The 21259-nt window shown below is 38.3% G+C and overlaps 1 protein-coding gene across 4 annotated transcripts in view; it reads right to left on the bottom strand.

The window, feature by feature from the left end:
- The window catches only part of RNF19A (ring finger protein 19A, RBR E3 ubiquitin protein ligase), a 57634-nt gene that overhangs the window by 26224 nt on the left and 10151 nt on the right, over positions 1-21259 (bottom strand). The window contains exon 3 of one of the 4 annotated variants that reach the window (XM_058422521.1): positions 7257-7571. The exons of the other annotated variants lie outside the window; for them this stretch is intronic. The gene's annotated coding sequence lies outside the window, so the exon portion shown is untranslated. The remainder of the gene's footprint in view (positions 1-7256; positions 7572-21259) is intronic. 4 annotated transcript variants of the gene reach the window in all.

Here is a 21259-nt window from a genome sequence, read left to right as displayed (position 1 = left end):
TCCGTCCCATTAAAAACATCTCACCATAGTCATGTCAATGCACATGGTGTCAGGGCATGTCAGGAGCGTTACTTGGTTTTATTATAGATGACTTAGTACAAACAGAACCAACACTTTGCAACTTGGAAGAATACAGATGGAAATTATGTTGAAACAACAAAGGTTCTGGCAGAACCTTTATATGCACTAATATAAAAAATAAAATCCTTTACTGGTAACATAACGCAGCATATTGTGTTAGGCAAATGTATTTTGTGCAGGTGAAATGCTTAACTGCAACAATTAGAAGAATACCTTTATGACTGCTTCAGTATATTTCCCTTCGTAACCTAAGATCAAGAATAGCAACATTTTCCATGTAGTGTTTCAAATACTGTTAAAGACACTTCAACTTAATTTGTGTGGCATTTTTGATATCTTCTAACTTTGATTTCTAAGAGAAGGTCAAATAAAGGGTTGATATTATTTGGATTAAACTGAACAGTTAATTCTACAAAAGAAAGTTAACTATTTTTTATCAGAAGATTTCTCAAGCTTTTAACACAAACTCAGACATACAGATACTTATTAAACATTTACAGTGATTTGTTACAGTATGACACAGGATGCAAAAAGAGGTGTCAAAGCCTCTTAAATAATTCACTTAAATCAAACTGAACTGCGTAAAACTAAATGCATTCTCGTGTTTTACGTCATTACGACTTTTTTCCTTTGAAAAAGGGCACCCATATGGTAATTTATGTGTTATGTAAGTGAAGTCTTACGTTTCAGACACTTTTGCAGGAAGGCATCTTTTACTTTCTACCCTGCTTTATTCTAAGAGCCACGTATGTGAATGCTTTTCTTAAAGTATGAAGAATGTTTACCACAAAAGTTACTGGAGCTGCTCCTACTAGCAGTAAATCCTTTCCAGAGTGAAAAATCACTTGATCATTTAGTTAATTACATATTACTTTTTTATGCTTACAATGGGCTATTGATACCTGCAGAGGCCATTATTTCAAAAACAGAATTCCCAAATCCACAACTAACTCAAATTTTTCAAAACATTTAGAAATCTGCCATGTCAAGGTTTAAACTTCACGTATCATCTTTAAATGACAGAAAAATTTTCAGCTTCAGTGAAATAGTATCACTTCTTTAATTTATATAAACCCAAAAGACTGGGAGCAGAGTTCCCTGCAAGTACCATACCAAGCATTCACTCACTAATTTCACACTGGAGCTCACAGTGGGCTCAGTGAAGGTGCTGCAAGATCTGGGACATGCCCATATCAGCACAGTAAGCAGAACAGTATAGAGCCCTTATCCCTAACTCGGGAGCAAGTCAAACTCTCTAGACTAAGCCAGCTTGGCACGTACAGGCCATTAGACCAGTGCCAAGTGAGGAACAAGGGGGCTTCAGGAGCAACAGGAGGTGCTTTAACATATGGAAGCTTCTACAATGCAGTCAGTTTACTTTAGGGAAAGTCTAATAATAATTAGTCTCTCCTGACTTCCTGTGGGGAGATTTAGGTTAGATGCTAGGAAGGAATTCTTTACTCAGAGCACAGTGAGGCCCTGGCACAGGTTGCCCAGAGAAGCTAAGGATGCCCCATTCCTGGAAGTGTTCTAGGCCAGGTTGGATGGGACCCCGAGCAGCCTCATCTAGTGGGTGGTATCCCTACCCGTGCAGGGCAGGGGGGTTGGAACACGATTATCTTTAACATCCCTTTCAGCCCACATAATTCTATGATTTGATGTTATAAAAACCCCCTGATATACATGGATACTATCATACAAGAATTAAGAGAAAAGCATTTGTGAGGCAGAGATTAAATTATCTCTACTGAAAGTTACCGTGTCTCAGTTTGTTCTGACTGCACTTTATTTTTCCTTAAGGTCCTGTGTCAATTATCTGGAAATTCTATTTTCACTTACAGAACAAAGCAATATTGTTTGTAAAACAATGACACAAACAGACTGACTATGAAGCCACTTAGGCTCAAGGACTGAGAGAGTCAGACTGACTGGGCATGAAAATCAAAAGATTGACAGAATTTAAAACACAGAAAAACCTAGAGAATTGTCCAAAGTGAACTGATATACAATGTTCTGTTTTAAAACTCACAATGGTAGGTAGCACATGACAAGCCAATCCTGACAGCTAGAAAAATCTTCAGCAGCTTATTAAAAAAAAAAAGTTATGCTTCTTCCTTAGAAATTTATGAGCAATACATCCTGTATCATGTGTCCATGACAGCTGCTATTAGGAAAGGAAGTCTTGCAAGCTGCTCAACTCATTCTGAAAGTCTCTGAACAAATGACTGGCAAAACTCTTCCTCTTGCAGATAATGCCTGTAAAGAAGAGAGTACACTCAAAGTGCCTCCCTCAGTCTGGTGGTGAAAGGGAAAGAATTCCTTAAATTCTGAAAACATTCATTTTCCAAACCAGCAGCATTAAATCTGGGTACATTGTGTGCAGTGGGGTCGACCAAAGCTAAGAACTCAGTGAAGAGATGCTTTCTATTTGCGTATCTGCAGGCCTGTGTCCGTTGCAAGTAAGACTCTACAATTTTCCCTTATCTAACCCAGCAGAGCAATCTTAGCTCAACCACGCACTCACGCGCTTGCATGTCAGAGCTTCTCCCGTGCACTGTGGTGCCTTCTGCAAACAAATGTACACCAAACTCTGCCAAGAGGAAACCAAAGTCTTGGAAACACTGAAGGGAAAAAAAAACACAACACAACAAAACCAAGAAGGAAGTAAAACAGAAATCACCAAAATATTTAACTAGTTTAATTCTTTAATCAGTAAAATCCTCACAATAGGACAATGATTTTCCTGCAAAAGTAACTAGAATGTATTTTCTTAGTGCAATGACAGGCATGGATTTTCACTTCTAAATATTGTGGAGAGATTTATTTTTATGTATTCTTATCTATATATAGATATATAATTAATGTTCTAAAATATTTGACTAGCTACTGGTCTGAAAAGTGAAAGCAACACTAAGGATTTAAAACTGTACAACCTACCTCTGCTCTGTACCAAAAAAAAGAGGTTTAATCTAACTGTATTAATACTTTCATTCCTGCAGTTGATTTTTATTCTACACTATACATTGCAAAATAATCAGAGTAAAGACTTACACCAGTGAAAAAACAAAAGAGTTTTTGCTTCCTGCAGTGTCACCAATCCTGCAAATGGAAAACATTGCAACACTCCTGAATGCTGAGATCATTCCTACAGAAAACTGTTCCAAAATGAAAATAACCAGTACCAACAAACTTCCAGAATAAGCAGATTTAATTTCAGGTCTGTAATTTTGCCTGGTCAAACAGTAATGGTTACATACTGAATATGTAGCCAAGCTTTTGTTTTCAAGCAAGCTTACAAGCTTGTCCCACTACAAAAACAAACCAAATAAAGTGTACTAAGATATAAGGTGGGACAAATATTGTAGTAGAGGGAATTGGAACCATGAGCAGGAGTTCCAGAGAGAGCACACAAAATTTGAACAGCATACCAGAGACAGCAGCTTGAGGGGAAATATAAGAAGTTACAGACTGCAGTTCCTGGCTCCCAATGATTTTTAAATTCAGCAAGAGCCAGAGTTTCTATCTTGCACTGAGGGAAGATATTATTGACTGTCTGACTGGCAGCATCTTCCAGCTCTGTTTTATCTCTGGCATAATCAACCTCTATTTTGGAGGCAAGGGAGACAAAAAAAAAATACAAAAAAACAATCCAGAAACACCAGTAACCCACCCCCTCCCCCAATCTCGAAACAGCTTTGCTTCCAACTAAGAAATGCTGGAAGCTATTAATGGATTACTTTTTTAAACATTTGGTGCTATTTTACCATTTAAAAAAAAAAGTATATACTGATATACTTTGCATAAAACTTTTTAAGTGAACTAATTAAAAGGGAGTTAGAGTTACTAAAAAGTTAGTAAGAGTTTTGAATTCTTCCAGCAACATCGGGTTAGGCTGACTAACGAGACCTTACCATGAGGATTAAGAACTTGATCACAGTTTGTGAAAGTCACTGTGACAATTCACAGTAACTTATTTTACCAGCATCTCGGCCCTTGAGAACTGAAAAACTGCCCTGCATTGGTCTCCTTCCATATCTCTTTACAGGGAACTAATAATTTTGGTAAATATAATTCAATATAAAACTTTCAGAAAAGTTTGGATGACTGAATAATCCATGCCTGTCTATTCTAGCAGCAGCAAGTCAAGGATAGAGACAGAATCTATGACAGAATTTTCTGAACTGTCTTATGGAAAATGCCACAACTTCTGAAACTGCCCTCAGGTCAGGTACAAAGCTGCACCAGCCTAACCAACCACTCCTGTTCTCACTCAAGAGGCGAGATTAGGTTAAAACCTAGCAAAACATATTCAATTCTCCTGCAGCCTGACCTAATAATTTATTCTGTCAAGTACATTAGCTGAAAACTCCTGTATGGATATATTTCAAATCACCAAGTCATTTTTTTGTAATGATAGTTCTAAATTAACTGCTCCAATATCAAATACAGACCAAGATTAAAAAAAAAATCCCCACCAAACAAACAAAAACCCATAAAACCCAGAACAAACAAATAAACAAACAAAAAACTGAAAGAAAAAGAGACAAAAACAAAGACAGGGAAAGGTCTAGCCAGGGAAACAAAAATACTCCATCCTGCCAGAAACACTGTCTGTAGCTTCCAGACAGGAAACTCACTGCCTCCAGAAAAACCATTGGCGTCAGGAAATGGCAGAAGTACCACGAAACTTATCTCACAGCTGAACTTAATGCAAAGTGAAGGGAGAACATTAGAAAAGGAAGGCAAAGATAAATGGACTACCCACAGATCTTTGCTTATGAATACACTAGGTTTAAATTTAAATCTTACTGATGTGTCTTTGGAAGAAATAATTAATGGAAAAGATTATTCTAGTCTTGCTGAAAATAAATAAAGAAAGAAACACCAGGTTGAAAAGACAGAGCCCATTCAGCACAAGAGAAGGGGAATGATCTAGCAGCATTTACAGGCTGTAAATACTAGCACTGTAAATAGTGTAAACACTAGTTAAAAAGCACAAAGCAAGAAAAAGCTGAATGCCAGTCATTTAAACTACATCTGATGCTGTACCTATGCTGGAAACACAATACATGTCAATAGGAGGAGTCATTCTGCCAGCACAATTATCCCACCTACAACAACATCATACTATACCAAAAGATATGCTATGTCAGCACACAGCAGGATTCAGCCAGGTTGATGAGAGTTTTTCCAAACATTTTTCACTGACATCAGCACAGACTGAGGAGTAAGCAGAGTTTCTCCACGCACAACAACTGCTGCATAAAATGGGCAGAAAAGGCATCGCAAACACACCCACTCATGGCTTTAAAGACTTAATCTTGTGAAACTTTCTTAGGCTTTACTGCTTTGTTAATGGTGTCCAAGCATGACTCAACAGGGGGGTTTGTGAATCCCCTGCAAGCCACTGCATTAGCCAGAGGCCTCGTGTCAGGTGACACACTGGATTGCAAAGTGGTGACACACTGGGTTTCAAAGAGAAACCTAGGAGACCCTGGCAGTGCTGCCACATTCTGGATGGTCAGAAAGCTTCACATAAAGTTTTAAAAAATAAATAGTCAAAGGTTTCCTGCTGTGTTTCATGTATTTACCAACAAAGCCAAAAATGACCTGCAGAAGTCCTACCGGGATGTTCCTCTGCCAGCTGAGGATGCTACTGCAGCTCTTAGTGCCCTGTGACACAAATGAGTGTATGCCAAGATGTAACTGCACTATTCCACTTATTCTGTTACTTTTAAATCAGTGAATCACACCTCCATTGCCGGGCCTCACAACACAGTTATTTCTGAAATACAAGTCCCTTGCCCTCATGCTTTTGAGGAAGGATGGCAAAGCCTTTTCCCCTCTACTCACTCCCTCGCATTCAAACTCACATACCCTTTCTGTGTTGGATGTTACATTTTTTTTGCTCCAAAGCATCATCTTAAAGCTCATCCTCCATAATTATAGAAACATCATTAGTTGGGCCACTTCATGCAACAGACTATGACACATCATCTATCTCCAGCAATTACAGGCAAAAAATACAAGGCAAGCATAATGCAATTCCTAGAAAAGCTACTGTGCTAATTTTCTCCATTATTTAGAATAGCTAAACACTTCCTAATTATAGTCTCCAAACAAACCTGTATTATTTCAGGTTCTGAGGTAAACCATACTTTATGGTTTTTAAATAGTAACACTGGTAATATGCCTCCAACTGTACCCTTTTTAGCAAATGTTTTAGAAAACCCAACACCTTAAGTCAGATTTAAAACCCTCCTAGACCACAGAAATACCAGATTTGGTAAACTGAATTAGTGCAGAAGATACTGCCTCCAGCCATGAGTAGCTGTTAACCTAAACCTGAGATCCAGCTCTCAAGTGTCGAGATGATTTCTTCGTTTAAAAAAGGAGCACAAACAATTTGCAAACACAAAAGCTTCTTACTTTTGCAATCAGCTGCAACCCTACATCTCTGAATCCTGTCACAGCGGCATCCACAGTTCTGCTGGCCTTAAATATAGCTTCGCTGATCTGTCTGCATCCAGATAAATTTTAGATGAAACAATTACCTTAAACTGAATATAACACACAGGCTTTCATATTTATTTTTGAGTCATAAATATTTGTTTAATCAGCAATAACAAAAGTCAAATCTCTGTTCACCTTAAATCTAAAATACCAGTTTCTCTGGTGGCTCATAAATTCACAGTGTCTTTGAGTCCTTGCTTTCTTTCTACTTGCAAGTTAACCATTAAGAATTTCAAACTGTAGTAGATGATTACTGATTTATTTTCTTTTTGCTTATCTGAACCAAGTGGTAACACTGCGGGGGGGAGGGAGGTCCTTGAGCAATACATTTAGTTTGCATCCAAAAAATATCTTCACTTGAAACGCCAGGAAAGAACTGTTACTGTAACCGCAGTTTAAAGAGCTAAAAACAATATCCTGCCAACCAATAGTGTCAGGCACAAATATTTACAGAATATTCTGAAATGTCTGTAATAAACAAATGGGACAAAACCTAGTTTATCAAGTACATTTTCTACCCACAAAAGACATACGGCGAGCGGCAGGCTCCAAGGATGACTCCAGTGACAGCCCCCAAGCCCCGTTTCCATTCCAGCAGGCCATTATTCCAGAGCAGAGCAGAGCAGAGCCGAGCGACTGTATGTGCCAAAGCAAAACCTCACCCTGACTTCGCTGACGTCAGAGTTTTCTTGCCAGCAGACGCTTTAGAAATAGTTACATTAAGTCTCCATTGTGCTGTGTAACTCAGAGCTTGCATTCCTGAATCGGAAAAACGAAGGCAAAAGCGCAGGAAGAGGGGAAGGACAAATTCAATTTTTCAGCCCGAGATTACAGCTGTATCTGGCGGTGTCTGTCCGTGTGACCGGCTCGCTCGGCAGGCTTCAGGTGAATCCCCTGTCAAGCAGAGGCAGGAAGGGAAGGGAGCAGTGGCAGAGGAGCGGCAGAGGTCAGCGGCGGCGGGGCTTCAGGTGAATTCCCTGTCAAGCAGAGGCAGGAAGGGAAGGGAGCAGTGGCAGAGGAGCGGCAGAGGTCAGCGGCGGCGGGGCAGAGGCGCAGCGCGGGCCCGTGCGCGGCGGCCCGGCCCGGCCCGGCCCGGCCGGCAGAAGGCAGCCGGCACACCTCGTCCCCCCGGGCCGCCCCGCCTGACCCAGACACAGCGAGGGCAGACGGCAGTGCATCTGCCTTCTGCTGCACCTTCCAAAAACAAACCGGATGCCTCAAGAAAGAAACACTGCGATTATTCTAGGAGCAGAAACCGGAGCCAAAGCCAACAGTTTGTACCCTCTGCGGATTGCTGAAGACTAAGCGATTGCTGAAACTGCCTGCAGACACTGGTCCGCGGTGGTGGCAGAATACCTCACGCTGGCTGCCCGGGGAATAAACAATAATAGTAAAAAGATATCTAAAAACAGCTCAGAAGTCTCCTCCCCTATTCAGTTGGGGGTGTGTTTTTTTGTTTGTTTGGGGTTTTTTTTTTTTTTTTTTTTTTTTGTTTTTGTTTTTTTTTTTTTTTTGTTTTTTTTGACAGTGACCAGGGCTCACCTTTGCATCAATCCAACACCAGTTGATATTCTGCATTTTTACTCAGAAACATAGCACTCACTCTCAGCTAGCTACACAAAAACATGAAGGCACATTCAAAAGTGTGATGGCTCATGTCACAGATCCTCACACTCGAGTCTCTAAGCAAAATGACCTTGCAACCATCTTCATGCCTTACTCTCAGCTACCCCATATATTTGTAATACAAGGCTCCTCACTTCAGTCAGAGCTTCTACCTTACATCCAGCAAGTGCCAGATGAAACAGAAGAACCCTCACTGAGGACAGCATTCTGAAACAGATTTATAACATGGATTTTATAAACCTGCACTGAACACTCACAGATAATGACACTTAGCTTCCACAGCTCCTGACGTGAGTCTGTTCACTAATGAAAATCATCTTGGGGCGAAAACTGAGCACCCGACAGAGACACCAGACAAACCAGAGATGATGCTGACATTTAAACAAAAACCAAACACAAAGAACTTCAAGTTTCATATTCACAAGGGGCCACATCTGTCTCTAGATAACCTGGTGACACTATTAAACATTACGGAGTTAACTGTAGCTTACTATCCCGTTCCAACTCAGTGCACTGTGATCTGGACAAATCTGTAATTGTTTTTGCTATCTCACAGCAAGACCGTATCAGTACAAAATACCTGGACATGATGCCAGCTGCTCCTTAGAAAACCTGGATATCACAGCTTTCTACCCCTCAACTGTAAGGATTATTCCACAGGTATAACGCCTAAGCTCTAGTCTGAACCCGGATCTTCCTTTTGGCCATTGAAACAAATTTTAAGAATGTGGTATGTTTTCTCAGGGTGGGTGGGGAGGAAGAAACAAGCCAAAATAAACAAACTCTGAAAGTATTAAGGATTTCAGAATGGAGTGTTACCACCAGCTCTATTCTTCAGGCAGGCAGCACAGAAGTGCCGACAGCAAACTTGAAGCGTATCTGCGCAAGAGCTTTTTTTTTTCCTGCAAGTCTGCTTTATAATGCAGGATGAAACTTCAACACAATGAATAAATATTCTTGATGATTGTTTCATATTCAGTCTGCAACGTACTTCTCTAGCACTGTTACATTGCAATGCATGTGTGGTTTCATCGCTAGAGCTAGCATGAGACAAAAATTAATCATACACTGTACCAGTGCCAGAACAGAGAATAAAACAAGCGCAATCACTGTTACTGAGGAACGAAAGTCCCCTACAAAAATGTTGGTTGCACATCTGCTTCCACTGTAGGATTAACTTTTTCAGTGACTTTACCTAAAAAATAAGGCATATGAAATGTCAAAAGAGTTCTAGTGGTCTACAAGTGAGATATTTTAATCATACCATGTCAACACAGGTAAGTTGATGAAACAAGAGCTCTAATGATTTAATAGTTATTTAGAAGCTTCAAGTGTATACTGAAAGCAGTAGATAGTAACAGATTCTCTTCTGAAAAAATGCAGTCTCTAACATTTCTGGTATATTGTCTGTTTTCAGTAAGGGGAGCTTATTCTATTTTCTAAACAATTACTCAACATTGCACTAAAAAAAAAAAAGCTGTAACAGAAAAGTATTCAGAAATTAATTCTAAAGTTCTTTTAGCGGTTCCTCATTCACTTCTTTCATGCTCACATCTTTTAGGATTATGAACAAAAGTATTTGTAACAATTCACTTTCTGTCCTTATTTCTGAGCTTTCTGATTTGCAATCCCACTCTTCTCCACTCATCCTCAAATAATTACAGGGACAGAAAATTATCAAATACTGTGTGAAAGAACATAAATGATTCTTCACTCTCTTCAAGTTGTGTTTTAACTACAGAAATACTCTGCTGCAGTTTTAGCCAGCATTGTTAAAGAACCCCCCTCTGAAGAGCGTATCTGTTGTCACCTTGCAGCTATCACAGTGGTACAACTGTGAGAGTCGTGTGACAGAACTTAAGGAAGCTGAAAGGCCAAGGCACATTTAAAAGGATTCAGACGTCATTACAGGTAAAGATTATGAATGATAAATGCAAATAAACTAGAAGAACAATCTGCCAGGTAAACTCACACGGCACAGCCCTATGTCCGAAAAGGGATTGTTACAGCTCACAAGACTTACATTATTTACTTATATTAATAAGCCTTAACCTAAAATTAAATGTATGCTGAGTGCAGCCTTTTTAAATACCTGCCGGTCAGGCTGTCAGTTCCCTTCTGGGAAGATAACAGCTACACTAAAAAACATACTATTTTGTTTGAATTTCAGTTTTGATATAACTGAGGTGGTTTATATCTGCCCACACTTCCCCATTAGAGAAGTTATAGCACCTTCAGCTGCATTTGTGGCTTTTCAATGGAAGAGAGCACTACTTAAACTCAACTGGTTTCCCTGTCTTGGTACAATCCCTCTTCTTTCCCTCCAGATGTCCAGTCATATAGTAACCACAGAAGCCACAATCCTAGAAGACTGTTCTGCTGAGACAGAAGGGGAAAGGAGAAAACTGAGAAAGAGAAAAGAAATATGAAATGTGTGGAGTGAAAGTCAACCTACCATAGAAGGCACAGTTCTATACAATTGACACATCGATGCAGTATTGTTTGTTCACTAATCTGGTCTCACCAATACAGCATACTAATTATTGAGAGAAGGGAAAGAGTAGGAGGATGTGAAATAAATTGTTCTCAGGACAGTAAGAAAAAACCCCACAACTATCTAGAAATTGCCCTCTCCTTATTAGGTAGTCACTGCTGTAAAGTAATTGTTAAAGTGACATCTACTCCTTCCTTAAGTTTGGCCTGACAAAGAAGGAAATTAATACTGAAGTTTGGATCATGTCTATGTTTCAGCATTTCTGACAACTCTGGTTTCTACTTTGATTTAAAAACACTTTTTCTTATCCTTTCATGTTTGTCTACAGTATCAAGATCCATCAAAAAACCTGAGCTACCAAGTCTTTGTCTAGCAATGAAGACAATAAAACCTCTGTATTAAATGACTTTTTCACACAGAACTGTTTCCTATAGTGTACTTAATTAGAGTTCTTATAGTGTACTTAATACAAGTTCTGCACAACCATGCCAAATCTGGCAAAAACAAGAGAAAGTGACTGTCATCACACCACTGCTAATACGATTATAAAAGACAAAATCTTACTCCACTTCTGCCCACAGAAAGTAATTTCCCCAATAAATGAATTCGCTGCTTGTGGCATACAATAGTATCAAATACTCTTCAGGTAACAGAGACACACAAAGCTACACTAAGAACTATGAGGACATTTAATATTGCACACTTGAGTGCTCAAAAATTAAGGATTCCAGAAAGCAAGCTGTCCATAAAAACTAAATTCAGCATCCCCTATCCAGCCAATTGACAGTGTAGCTGGTGCACTGGAAGGCAATGAAAATTTTGGTCCAGTTTCAGCACCTATGATGGCTGGCTGTGATATCTGATCCTTGTCACCATTTCCAGCAACATCAGGACATCTCTTTCCCTGTCCACAACCAAGATCCAACTACCAGGACAGGCAGATATAGATCAAGTGGGGCCCGCTGCTTCCCACCCAAGCAGTGGTGAGTATAGCATGAGGTAGGTGAGGTGCAGCAAGAGAAGCTGGAAGACCTCTGCTGGATGCCACTTAGTGCTCTAGCAGTCCTTTGCAAGCCTTGAGGAGATCCTAAAGGCTGTGTCCAGCTTCTGAACTTCCTGCAGAATCACACAGACATACTGATTCTTCCGGAGTGGCCTCATTCCAGGAATGGCTTTTTCTCATTTCCATACTAAATGAGGCTCCTTATCTACACGTCGTACATTTTTTGCTTTAGAGCAACATTATACAACACTAAATTCACAAATACCACACAAATCCTGAAGATATTTTTACCAGACTAAAGGCTTCAAAATCATTAACAAATCAAATCTTCAAAGCAGTCCTGCGAAATCTTAATAGAACTTCTACAATTGGAAGATTATTTTCAAAATTTGCAAAATGGGAAACAGACAGCAAAAGTAGTGCTGTCACCAGAAATGAGATTATGATATTGTGGGCTGCCAAAGTTCTAAGGCTGTTTTGCATCAATATAGGTTCAAAACTTACGCTGAGCACTGACAGCACTGACCTGATGATCAACACCTGAAAGTCTGAAGATGGACATCCAGGAAAACACCTAACTAATCTATAAGGGCCTTGCCCAACCCTAGAGGCATTCTACAAATGAGGTGCCATGGACTCCTTGTTCTGGCATTCCCTGTCTTAAGCTTTATATCCAAGCCGACTCCAAATAATGTGGGTGTTGTCTAATGATTTTAACACCAACAGTAATTTTTTTGTTGTCAGGGCATGATCATGTTCTCTTACACAAATTTTCTGCAATTTATTAATTTGTGGACACCAAGCGACAAGACTTAACTAGCATTAACTAGAATTAGTTTCTATTTGAAACTTCTGTCCCCGTGACAGATTTGATTAATGCTGGCCAATGGGTTTCTAAAGAGGACAACAAACCCAGAAGAATGCCTTCTCTCAAGGACACTACAGTCTGCTACAGCATGTTTTGAACTAGGGGTTGTAGAATACATCTCAAAGGAGGAACTCTGTGAAATAAACTCATGCTCCTTGCAACAGCAGACACAGGCGGTAGCTGAGAGAGCTGTACATGGCAAAACTTCATTTAAACCTTTCCATCCCTCCTCCCCAGATGCTGGTCAATAATTAGCAAGGGTTAAGGACCTGTGAAGAGTCTCTTCCTTCCTTTTGTAATTTTCTTTTGCAGGTCCTCTAGTTTGAGAGCAAAAATGTTAAACAGGGAAAGCCGTCATAAAAAAGCATATTTGGTTTAAAACCAGCTGTTTCAGTCTACATCACCCTCAGTTCCTTCATGCAACCTTTTCTTCCTGGTCTTCCTCACTTATCCTTCTACCTCTTCTGTTGCCTCTACCCATCACGTTTTCCTATACCTCCTTTGAACAGAAGGTAGACAGCTCCCACTTCGTCTGAAGCCTCTCATTCTGACAGAGAATCAAGAGCAGAAGGAAGCATTTCCCCTTCCCCCTGGTATCTCTCATCACTGACTTGATGCCCAGCAGCTGTGATATAAAATTTAAGTACCTCACCGCTTGCTACAACGGCTGAAAAAGTGTGGCTGTATGCCAAACTTTCAGAATTTTGGTGCCACAGCAATCTTTAAGGAAAATGCTCAAAACCACTATCTAAAAATTTGCCATTCCTTGCAAGTTTTCACAGAGATAGAAAATAAAAGCAAAAGAAAATGGAAAAAAAACCCCCAACCTCTGATCCAAAATACAGATATAACATTCTCAGAGCAGTTGCACTGCACTGTATTTTTAAACATTAAGAAATGTTTCTTCTGCATTCTCAGAAACGATATTTGGTGGGGTTTTTTTGTTTGTTTTTTTTTTTTGCTTTAGACTAACTACATTTTGAATGAAATATAACCAAGAACCTGAATGCCTGGTTTTGTAATGTGAAGTATTAATCTTATTTATATAAGATACTCTCAGGTCTAAGCATTGTACACACAGTTGTATACACCATACTTATAGCTCCTAATAAACTCCTAAAAAGAGGAATTTTTTGATGTTTACTTGAGGTAGTAGCCCTGGTCCAAATGAATACCTACAAAGACCATTTCCATTATACCATACACTTATAGCACATGTGTGAGTGTATTTTTTCTATCCAATGTAAATTCTAAAAACAAAACAGGAAGAGAAAGCATTCATCACTCATTTTACAGATACACATTTGAAGCAGCCAGATGATGTCACTTGCCAAACTCTCATAGAGACAATGCAAAGAACCGCTGAGGCTGGACAGAGGAGAATGTGTCTTACCTCACAGCCAGACTGGGATAGCAGCAATGATCACCCTCCTCTGAGCTGCTAAGCATTAAACCACAATAACTGCACAACTTACTCTTATTTGCTTGTACTCTAATATATGTAGCACACCGGCCCACTCATCACCATGGGCTGTCCTTTAAAACATTTAAAAATCCCACCACCATTTGGAACAGAAATAAAGCATGGTATTTACTCCTTCACATGTAACTCCATCATCCATTCCAAATATCCACAGACTATGTCACTACAAACAACTGTTTCTCCCTTTTATCTCCTGCTCATTTTACACTACAACATCCTCCACAGGACTGACATCACTGGAGAAGGATCCCTTACATCTTCTTTTCGGCAAAATACGTGGCCTGTAATGGCAGCCCGGAGGGTATTTAATGCCATTCAACAGTACACCTTTCTCATCCTTGAAGGAAAGACACCTGTCTAGAAGAAAAGAAACACGTGATAAAAACCAGACAAAAACAATTTCAAAGAATTTAATGTACTGATTCTGTAAATTAGAAAAGTGTTTATACCTTTAGAAGGGAAGGTCATGATAAAATGTTTTTTAAAATCTTGAAGGCCTTGGGTTGTTTCTCCCAAGTGAAGCAATCTTCCCTAACCAAGAAATATTTATGTAAAAGGCCAAGCCAGCTAGATTATCACTCAAACTGACTCAGAAATACAAGTTCTAAAAGTATTTTAATAATATAAACTACTGTAATCTCCGATTTTATTTTACAAAAGCTATTTAAGCAATTACTTAATTTGATTATGTTTTGTAAAAGAAACTGCAAACTTCCAACTGTCTAATTCATAAATTTGCAAATTACAGCATAAACTACATCATGCTAAAAAAAAAAACCCTGTTGGAAGTGCTCAGGCACTTGATTGAAAGCAAGGGGATGTAGCTTTTGTGTAAGACATTCTTTCAATACACCCTTAAAAGCCAGTCTGCATTTTACTCAAATATAAATCACACAAGAATGCATTAAAATGTTACAATTTTAATACATTTCAAGATATCAGTAGCCATGAGAAAACACATGCCATTATTTCAATAAATCAACATTCCCGACTACCCTCCAAGTTCACCAGAACATAACAAGTCGCTCCCGATTTCACGAGCTCAGGATCCTGTCTGCAGCCTGTGTAAGACTCCACTGTGCAAATGACAGGTGCAGGAAAAATTCCACTGGTCTCAGGCCCTAAACACGAACTTCTAACTTGTCAGAGTGGTTTCAGATTCAAAAAGTACATTTATCTCCCAGCAAGTATGTTCTAGAACCTTCTACAATGCCATCCATATAAATACCAAGTCTCTCTCTCAGCACTGTGAATACCTAGGAAAACCTATGGCAATGAGCCCAACAGCCTAATGAAACACAGCTCAAAAAACTGCTCCTTCAAAAATCAGTATTTAATTTGCTGCTAATCCAACTGAATACATTCTTCTATAATATGAGGATGGAAGTTCTAACTTATCCTCATCTTCCTCGTATCAGAACTGAATCTCCACCTAGAAAGATGTGAAGCCTTGGAAGAGCAATGTTAGCCAGGGAAGCAAGCGCATGACCAGAGGCTGACAGAGGGAAGTACTGCGTAAATCTCTGCATCATTTACAGCCACACACAGCCACCTGTAATATAGTGAATTACATATTTTCTAGATTTAAAAACAGTTGGAGAACACTCGTTTCTCCTTTTGTCAGTGGTTAGCACATAAACAGGAAATGAATCAGGCTGAAATAATAAATCTTGAGAAGAAACAATATGAATTTTTTTGACCTTACATAAGATTTATTTTTTTTGAAGTGACAGGAACTTCAGAAAAATTGCTATAAAAATCAAAGTTTTAACAGATAGAGTAACTATGGATTGTTCAGTAAAGGAAAACAGATTGGGCTCTTCTTTTTCTTTGTATTATGTCATATCACAGGTGTCTTTCTGATGTATCATGATCCATTTACAAGTTCACTGACTGATGGAACACCAGCCAAGATAAGAAAGACGGGAGGGCTGCCAAACAAGCATCAGTGCCAAATGACAGTGAACCCTTAATTTTCTATCCAGCTTTGCCACACAAGAGGTTTTATTTCCAACAGCTCCCGGTCTCCATTTTACAGACATGTTGTTGATAATGCATTTACATTTCACTAGGACTTCCTTCAATTAACTGTGAGAAGTAACATACAATGACACCAACAAGCTCTGAAATCACTTTCCCATGCAAGTGCAAAATCCTGTCATCTTCGAGCACCATTTCTTCTGGTCTGTCCCATCTGTTAAATTTAAGAGCAGTGAAAAATAACCATGTCAAAAAAAAAAAAAAAAAAAAAAAAGGAGAAGCCAGCTATTCAAGAGAAAGCCTTTCCACAAAAAATTAAAATGGCAGTCAATAGCCAGATTATTTTGATTGATGATCTCACATGACATTTTAAGACAGCTGTCTCGTTGCATATACAAAAGAACAACAGAACCAGGCTATAACCCCAATTAGAGGCCACACTAATCCCTTGAATTTCAACTTTGCACCAAAATATTCTCCCTGCCCCCAGCCCCCCCTAATCAAAACTAATGATTTATGGGGGAAGGAAATGAACAAAATCGAATCCTGAGTGGGCACAATTTTTGTCTTAATAATAATTTTTATGGCAAATTGATAGCACATTTTTTTCTCATTTGTGAAACATTATTAAAGGTGGGATAGAATCACCCTGGAGCACAGTGTATGTCTTTCAGCTGACACCGATTTAATCCCAGGCTGCCAAATTTTCACCAGCCACCCAGAGGGGTCAGAAACAAACTTGTCTCTCCAAACCAACATATAATTTATGTCCTTACCAAGTCTGGGCTGAGGAAGGAACTTGGATTCATTTTAAGAATGGAAGGGAAATTTGAACTCCTGCCAATCACTGTATCAGCTACAGGAAAAAAAAGGAATATAGCAGAAGCATTCTGATCCTTTGCATATCACTGAACTTCCTTTGTTTTTCCTCTGCAGAACAGGGTGAAATAACTTCCTCCTATTTCCACACTCCCTTCTCATTATATCTAACATCTATAATAGTCCACACATTTTATCAAATTAATTGGATTTTAAAAAAAATCTAATATTGTAACACCAATTCAGTTATTCAAAAGAATTATTTTTATTCCAAATTTTATTTTTCTCATTATTTTAAATGCTTCAGAAATATAATAATTAGCTATAGAATAGTCTGCAATCACAACAGGCTAGGAGAATTTTTAAATTGATGCCTTAGATTTCAGATGTTCTAGTAACCCAAAGCCTGCCTTTAAAAAGAGTATTAGCATATAGTTTTTGCTGAGGAACAAGCCTCAGCAAAATTAGTTAAAAGTGATAAACCGCATGTATCACCTTGAAGTTAAAATTTTATGTCCATATAAATGTGCATTAGTATCTCAGTTTTCCAACAAATGTGTTGTTTTTTATTTTTAATCTTTCCCAAAATACCAAATACATGATGGAAAGTAATGTACTATATTACAGTGTAAGTGTAATAATTTATTCTAACCAATAAACAAGCTTGTGAAGAAAAGTTTCCTTAAAAAATAACTGAACGAACTTCATCCTCATTAATCAAAGTACAGTTTCATCTACCTGTGACAGTTATTTCTTTTGCCAAATAATTTCACAATTTTTGATACAAATATTTAGTATTATGCCCTGAATAAAGGTAAGAGAAAGCCTAATTCTTCTGCCTAATTCCTGAGCCAGGGAGAACATTAAGTTTATAAAACATAGTGCTTGTATTTATATGTAGTTCACACCTGGTCTGGCTTGTCAACAAGAATAAAGTATTTCACCAATCATGGACCTGATAAATGTTTCTCCAAAGCTACCAAAAAGCTGCAATGAAATAGAACTAGTAAAAATCTTGGAAATTACGTTATTTCCAAGAGACTGCTGAAAGCACGTCACTACAGAACATAATATAAAAGGAGCAAACTTTAATAAAAAGTTTTGGTAACAGACCAAAGCAAACAAAAAGCATCATGTCTTTTAAAATGCTAACCACACACTTATACAGACGCAGCAAGAATATTAAACACATGGCCATCCCAAGAGAATGCGGGGAAGCAGTCCTCACAGGTCAGATCTGCAGAAGAAATGAACTGGCAGTGAAATCTAAATATGACAGAGTTTCAGGAGCGTTCAATACTGCAGCTGTAGTAAGAAAAACAAAAACAAAAGGGCGTCCAACAATTCTGCGTATTTGTGTGCATATATCAGCTTATTTGAAAATCAAGTATCTGCAGACATCCTAATTAAGCAACCGTTGTCAGTAAAAACTATTCTATGTTAATTATATTCCTTAAGTAATGTCCTGGTTAAGCAAAGCATGAGATAGATGCTATCAAGTCTGGTTTTGGAATACTCTGGATAAGGACTCACTGAAGAAGAGAAGACAGTGCCCTGCAGTACCACTAAAAAAAAAAAAAAAAATTATCGGTATTGCCTCTTTCAAGCAGGGAGCTCATCTCCATGGAAAACTTTTCTTTTTACACCACTACAATAAAGATATGCAAAAACAGACTAAAGCCAGTAAGCCTTTTCCAATATAAATTCACAGAATCCATTATGTTGGAAAAGAAACCCAAAATCATTAAGTCCAAGTGTTAACCTTACACTACTAAGTCCACCACCAAACCATGTCCCTTATATAATCTGAGGTGCTTGACAGTAGTAGTTCTTTTGCCATGAAAAACTCAAGATGAAAATGTAAGATGGGAATGTATGTTTTTTATTTATTTAAGAAAGGAAAGCAAAGTTGTTTCACTTTTGAAAGAAGTACTTTGAAGTCAGGAGCTTCACTGTTTACTTGAAACCATTTATTTCCTCCTACAGTTCCAAAGAAAACTGTTACACAAATACATTAGAGGAAGCAGGTGTATAATTTCATTGAAAAGCTATTTAAAATTCTGAAAAACAAACTTTGTCAGCCCAGGAGATCTTTCAAGCATTTCCTTATGTTACCTGCTAGAACATATAATTTAATATTTATCTTGCTACTTTGGAAGAAAGCAACCACAGGGTATTATTTCACAGTGGTATTAGCAAGCCATGCATGCTCTGTGACCCTAAGCACAAAATAAAATTATCAGAGTGACAAGAAAACACCAATGTCATTTCAAGCTGTAAATATATGAAAAAAATCCTTAGCATCACCAAAATAATGTAGTAAAATACCTAGGGACATGACACTAAAACAAACAAACAACACAAACCCCTCCTTTAGGATAGATTACATAATTCCATGAGATACTACATCACTTGTTTTCAATGTGCCCTCAGTTTAATTCAAATATATTTGTTTTATAAATCAGTTATCACTGAAGTTACGGTAACATCTGGACTTGTTTAAGACAAATTAAGCTAAATATAGCTTTAAGAAACGTATTTCTGCAGGAAAAAATATATTTACAAAATTATATTAATGTGCAATTAGGCAGCTTGCAGGTTTTTTTGTATTTTAATATAATTTCTTCCAACAATGCACAAAGTAACTCTGTGGACAGAGACATGGCAGATCTACCTGAATGTAGATAGATACATAGATATGGATGCATTTTAATCTATGGAAATATTTAAATATTAAAGAGAATACAATTTTTCCAACGTACAGAGTAAAAGTCTCTGGTACTCTGGTATAGAGGGACTTCATGCTCTGTAAGCTTCACTACTTATCTTCAGAATCCTACAGAAACACCCCCCACTGAATGAGCTTCAGGGGGTTAAATTAGTACAAGCAGTGGCCCATGCTATCTCTTGTTGCAGGTTAACCCACCCTGAAGCACAAAGTCAGAACAGGACCACCTTTCACTCTTCAGAGCAAGGTCAGGCATTTGGTTTAGAATGCCTGTAAGAGAGGTTTAAGCTAAATCTTTGGATCTGAATAGGAGCAGGGACACTCATTGCATTATATGAATGGCTGTAGGTTAGCAAATTCCAAGAGAAAGGCATTCATAAATAGAAGGTGGTAACGAGTATAACATTTTAAATCACTGTGGGTATTTGCTAAATTAACAATTCTGCTGGCAGCAGAGCTTCCAAACTAGCTTGTACACTGTTCTGTGGAACTAACTCGCAAAAGGCAATCATTTACCAGAACTCACTCTACAGAGGCCAGATACCAGCAGCATACAGAAGAGTACAGCAGTCCTACAAAAAGCAGCAGCAGGCTTTTAAACAAGGATGGATATAGCACCTCATGGTTAAACAGCAGATGTTATGGGGGAGGAGAATGTAAGCGCACAGTCAGATTAAGTCCAATTGGGGAAATATAACCATGCTATTGAAAACAGAAAATAAAGTAGTAAGTTAAATGCACTGTGACTCACCTTATTTTTACAGTTTGGCAAGTAATTCACTTCAAAAGACAGTACTTTCTTGTTAAAAGAAAGGCTAGTTATTATTATGACTGCCTGACACTTCCCACTCTAACATCCTATTTTTCAACCTGCTTAGAATCTTCTCAAGCAAACTGGGCTGAAAGTTATACACTAGAATCTTCTTCAGAACTCTTATTTCAACCAAAGTACTTCAGACAATTAAAAAAAAACCACCACAGCTCAAAAAACCGCAACAACCTAATGGAGAAAATTATCCTAGAAGAGAAAACAAATCAAAAACTTACAATATTTTCTCTGGAAATGTTTAGCACTAGCACACAGGAATTCTGGAATTTGAATTCTGGCCTCTGTAACTTGGATGTACCAAGTTCCAGCATTGATTGTTCCAGCAATGTGCATATATCCATGCTTGCAAGTTTTCAGGAATGTGATAAAAAACATACCCAGTCTTCAGCAAAAAGGATATATTTTATCTGCTAATATCTCTTCTAAACTTGATCCAGCCTGGAACTGAATAGAATCTTCCTTTCCCTTCCAGGTGAACAATATGCCTCAATCAAAGTACCAGAAAATAAAGGTAGGAAACTGACTTACTATTTCCAACATCAACTAATAAGTGACAGCAATGTAGAAGAAATTTCAACCTAATGCGGAGAGAGTGGGATTTCAACCTAAACCGTGTTGCAATTTTAACAATATTCAAAGTAGTGGCTGCCAGAAAGGCAACTGAAACCTACACCGAAACTCAATGGTTGAACAGCAACTCCATCAGAGCATCCTAAGAGAAAAATACAAGGAAAAAAAAAAAAGAGGATTGCAGAGTGAGGAAACCAACAGTTCTTGTTTGGGGAAGTAATCTGTGAATTTAGCACAAGTAATAAGAGATTATATATGAGAGACA

This window comes from Hirundo rustica, chromosome 1 (genome assembly GCF_015227805.2).
Source record: "Hirundo rustica isolate bHirRus1 chromosome 1, bHirRus1.pri.v3, whole genome shotgun sequence".
Classification (NCBI taxonomy): domain Eukaryota; kingdom Metazoa; phylum Chordata; class Aves; order Passeriformes; family Hirundinidae; genus Hirundo; species Hirundo rustica.
This window is presented reverse-complemented; position numbering and strand designations above follow the sequence as displayed.